Source organism: Sorex fumeus, unplaced genomic scaffold (genome assembly GCF_029834395.1).
Source record: "Sorex fumeus unplaced genomic scaffold, SorFum_2.1 ptg000116l, whole genome shotgun sequence".
Classification (NCBI taxonomy): domain Eukaryota; kingdom Metazoa; phylum Chordata; class Mammalia; order Eulipotyphla; family Soricidae; genus Sorex; species Sorex fumeus.
In genome coordinates this window covers 3996872-4002505 of record NW_026606173.1, presented here as the reverse complement: position 1 = coordinate 4002505, position 5634 = coordinate 3996872, and positions in this window count along the sequence as shown.

The following is a 5634-nucleotide window of genomic DNA, read 5'->3' as shown; positions in this document are numbered from 1 at the left end:
CAAATCACCATGAGACACAGTTACAGACTTACAAACTTTCATGATTGTGTTTTGATCTTGAAATCTCTTGAGACAAATAAAAAGTGTTTGTATGAAGCTCATAGCTCTGGGCATGTTGTGTAATAATACCCTCAATATAATACTCAGGAAGATTAAGGTATTTTACTGGAGTGACTGAGAAGTTATGTATTTTTCAATATATTGTGGTATTTTGCTCAGTTTAAATTGTCTCTTGGTTACGGGTGTGTCGACAAGGTCTTATAAACCTGTTCTCTTTCCCCTGGCAATGAGGTAAGGCAGTAGAGAAGTCCAGTGTTTGGTCCCAAAGCAGGACCCAGAAGCCTGTTGGCTGGATCCCCCTCTGTAAATCCACTAAGTACCTACAGTAAACTCACTGCATGCTTTAAATGGTGTGGTAATAATACTTTGGATTTTCTCCTTTGTTTTGAGGCTCTCCTGGCAGTACTCAGGAAATACTCCTCGCAGGGCTCAGTGGATCATAGGGGATGCTCAGAATTATGCTCAGATTAGTTGCATGTAAGGCAACTACCCTACCTGCTGTACTATCACTCCAAACCCTATTAAGTAGGATTTTAAATGGAAACTTCATTTACCCTCCATAAGACGATAATTTGTTTTTTTTTCTACAGTGAAACTTGTCTCTGAGGGGTAATATGGTTTCCATTCCACATTTTCAATTACAGTCACAGATCGTATTCAGTAAAAGTGGCAATGTGTTCACATTGCTGTGGTTAGAACTGGGGTCAAAATTTATGAATTATTTATATTTTTATTGAATCAGCATGCATTAGACCATTACAAAATTGTTCATGATTGTGTTTCAACCATACAAAATTCCAACACTCATCCCTCCCACCAGTGTAATTTCCCAACACCAGGGCCCTCAGTTTCCCTCTCACATCTTCAAGTCACGCCCAACCCCAACCTGTCTCTATAGCAGGTACCTCTCTACTCTTTCTCTCTCTCTTTTTTCTCTCTCTTTCTCTTTCTCATTTTAGGCATTATGGCTTGCAATACAGATGCGGGATGTTATCATGTATGTCCCTTTATCAGCTTTCAACACTCAGCTCTTGTCCAGAGTGATCATTTCCAACTAGTGTTGTCATAATGGACCCTCCTCTATCATAACTACTATCCAGTTCCCGCACCACTGACCAATCACTGACCATTCAACTAACTTGAGAGTTGTTAATTTAGATTAAATAAAATTAGAGAAAGATCGCTTTACCCAGGAGGCACCTGGTCCTATTTTCCCAACTGCAGGCCCCAAGGCAGTTTAGCTTTTTTGATTTTTTTCTGCCTGACCCCAAAGGATCCTTCTAGATCTCAGAGACAGAAGCACTGTTTTCCTCTTGTTAGAGGCTGTGTCTTTAAGTCAGTGACCTACTATCAATATGTGTGTGGCCCCATGGAAAAAAATACCAATAGATGCTAAAGAATCAAACAGGACGTGGCCCAGACAAGGTCAGACCTAAACACCTGAAGAACCTACAATCAGTACTCATCAATACACTGGCTCAGCTCTTTATACACTACCTGTCTGAATGCAAGTTTCCGTCCCAATGGAAAACCAGCAGGACTGTACTACTGTACAAGAAGGGAGACATCCACGACATTGGCAACTATCGCCCGATCTGCCTATTGTCTGTCGTCTATAAGCTGTTCACTCAAGTCATCCTGAATAGGATTAGTGGAACACTAGATGAAGACCAACCATGCGAGCAAGCTGGCTTCCGAAAAGGATTTAGCACAATCGACGATATCCACATGATAACCAAGCTCACTGAGGTTTCTCTGGAGTTTAAGATGCTGTCCTGAATAACGTTCATTGATTTAAAGAAGGTCTTTGATTCTCTTGAGACTGAAGTGGTCATCGAGGCCCTAGCCAAACAGGGCGTTCAGAGGCAATACATCAGGATCCTCCGTGAGCTGTATTGCGGATTCACTACCAGGATCTCACCATTCCACAGGGAGGTGATCATTGATGTCAAGAGAGGGGTTCTGCAGGGTGATACTATTTCACCGAAACTCTTCAGTGCCACCCTTGAGAACGTCATGCGACGACTGGAATAGGAAGAAATGGGAGTGAAGGTAGACGTTCGATAACTATACCACCTCCGCTTCACTCATGACATAGTTCTTAGAACACCAAACATCAGCCAAGTGGCACAAATGCTAGCCGACTTCGTCCGTGGAAGGGTCGGACTACAGCTGAATCTAACAAAGACAGTGTTTATGAGAAATGGTCTCGCTCCAGGCGTTCCATTCACTCTCAATAGGATAAACGTCTCTGAATGCAACAGTTATGTGTACCTAGGTCGAGAAGTCAACATGACTAATGACCTGGCATCTGAGTTGCGCAGGAGAAAGAGAGAGGCTTGGAACGCCTTCAAGAACGTCAAAAAATAGCTAAGAGGACAAAGAACCTCTGGTTCCGGGCACATCTCTTCGATTCCACTGTTATTCCTGTATTAACATACACCTCAGAGACCTGGGCCCTACTCAAACATGATGAGAACGCTATTCGGGTCTCCCAAAGAGAAATCAAAGCTATGCTTGGAGTATCACTCTTCACTCAAATGAGAGAAAGAATTCGAAATTCTGACCTCTGTCAACAGTCAAGAATCAGAGACCATGTCTCATTTGCCAAGGCATCAAAAATCAGATGGGCTGGACACGTAATGAGATTTGGAGATGACCGCTGACTAGAGCCATTACTGACTGGATTCCACGGGATGTCAAAAGATCACGAGGCCGCCCACCTATAAGATGGTCAGACTTCTTCGTCAAGACCCTGAAAGATTGATTTAAACCTCTTCGTGTCCTAGAATGAGCAGAAGCCATTGGGCTATATTAGCACACGACAGGGATGAATGGAGAGGTTGCTGGCACCTGCTCGAGTGAATCAATGAATAATGGTATATCAAGTGATCAAGTGATCAAGATGCTAGTGATAAAGGAATAAGAAATAATGAAGAGATTGTACACAGAAGTTTCAGGTCACTGATGTTCCTCTATGATTATAATGATGGATAAATAATATGAATTTCTCCAAACATCTAGAAAGTATAGCATTGAGAGTGAATCATGGGACCAGATTGATAAGGGTAGGGTGTTTGCCTATTATGTGGCTGACCTGGGTTAAATTCCCAGTATCCCATATGGTCCACCCATGCACTACCAGGAGTAATTCCAAACTGCAGAGCCAGGAGTAACCCCTGAGAATCGCCAGATATGACCTCAAAAGCTAATAATAATAATAATATCCATCATATCTACTTTAGAAATGTCTTTGACGATTGTTAAATGAAGCAAGTCAGAAGAAGGATAAACACAGGATGATACCACTTGTATGAGGCATTTAGAATAACTGGATGAAGAAATGCAATGTCTTAAAGAGGAGGATGCTCTATTCAACCTTAGCCTCAGGATGGAGAGAGGAGAAAGAAAAAAATGTGGAAGGGAGGGAGAGAAAAGACAGAGGAGAAGAATGGGGGTCATGTCTGGAGATGCAGGTTTTATTAAGGAAAGATAGAACCAAATTCCCTAACCACAGTATCAACAACACTGAAATCAAGTTACCTAAACTGTAACAGCCAAAGCGAGGAAGCGGCTTGTCCAGAGGGCAGGGCTGAAGGTGGGTAGGGGATATGGGCAGGAGTCTGAGACCATTGGTGTGTAGAACTTGGCACTAATGCACGGATTGGTGCTGTAATGTTGTATGTCTAAAGCTCAACACTGAATAACTTTGGAATTATGGTGTTTTTTATTTTAAATGTCTTGATTGGAAAATAAATTTTAAAAGGAAAAGAAAAAGAAATGTCTTTGATAATTAAATTTCATGGAAAAGAAAGTCAAAGCAGAAGGAGTACATCAAACTTAAACACTTCTGCTTTGCCAATGAAAGGCGGCCAAAATTAAAACACTCCATCAATGAACAGGAGAAAATATCTGCACAGCATTCGTGTGACAGAAACACAAATGTCCAAGATGTGCAAAACATAGCAACGAAATAATATACTCAGAACTTATTCCTAGCTCTGTCCTCAGAGATCACTCCTGGTGGGCTTCGGGGACCCTAAGTGGTGCAGGGGATCAAACCCAGGCAGACCTCGGCACTGTGCAAAGCAAGCTCCCTTCCCACTGTCCAAGTAATCCAGCCCCTGTCCACATAATTTTAATTGATGCTTCCAGGACCTTGAGTCTCTCTGGAGTGATCCCTGAGCAGAGCCAAGTGTGCCCCCCCCCACCAAAAAAGAAAAAAATCACAAAATAACAAAAACATATTTTCCCCCTTTTCCTTTTCATTTCCCCCTTCCTCCATGCCCATGCTTGCAAGAGGTCAGTGAGGAACAGCTCATCAGAGGTTCTGCCCTGCTCAGTGTAGCCTTTCGCCACTAATCAAGAGCTGTAGGAATGTAAGTACAAGGTCGGCGTGCTGAGATTTTTTTTTCTTGAATCTCATTTTTTTGCGCAAGGTTCAGCCTATTTTATTTTAGTTTTGATTTTAGTTGGGAAGTCACACCTAGTGATGCTCAGGGCTCACTCCTGGGTCTACACTCAGAAATTCCTCCTGGCATTTCTTGGGATGTGGAGGAGATGGAGAGATAGAGTAGGAGTAGGGTGTTTGTCTTGCATGCAGCTGACCCAGGTTCCAACATCCCTGACATTCCATAGGGTCCCCCAAACACTGTCAGGAGTACTTCCTGAATGCAGAGCCAGAAGTAACCCGAACATCACCAAGTGTGTGAGTTCACAAGGTAAACCACTGGGGCTGCTACTGCGATGCGTGTGTTTGTGTTCTGTGGCCCAGAGCTGGCTCCCCACCTCCCAACCTCCCCAGGGCTCCCCAACAGAGAGAAAGAGGGATGGGGAGATGGGGGAACATCGTTGATGGTGAAAATTGCCCCTTTATTGGAGAGGTGCTAGCATGTTTATAGAATATCTGAAGGGGGATTGAGGTCAGGACATAGGTGTGATTGGTCATTTACATAGATAAACATTTGGCAGAGGAAATTCTCTTGGAGAGATCAACTCAAGAAGACACTGCCTCCAAGGGACATCTACATTGCTTTTTATCTTTCCCTCTAGTGTATAAGTTATCAATAAATGCAGTTGTTTGGATAAACACAGTAAGAGTCAAAGATTCCAGCACTTAGTTCTCTGGGCTCTGAGTGCAAGCAAGGCTTTTACCGTAAATCCCAGACTAAGTCCTCAGGTCAGTTGAGCTTGTCCTTCCCAATGGGGGTCCTGTCTCTTAGGTTGTAAAAGTTTGCATCAAAACCATGCATGTATGCCTTTTACAATGTCCCATTTCGATGCCAGGTAGCTGTGCCACTGCCCCGGGTCCATCCCAGTCCCACGGCAGAACCTCCCTTTTGGGGTGTTAGGAACTACAACAACCGAAGCCTGACTCAAGTAATTATGACCAAGTAATTATACCCAGGAGCAGATATAACTTAGAATCAATCAATTCCCAAATATTAGGAGCATACCATTAATGGTCTTTCTGTGTTTAACCAAAGAACATTGCTCTATAGTAAAACATAGAAAAGGCTATAGGGGAGATAGAAAATCAGGTAGTTATATAGAGCACTTCAAATACAAAACAGT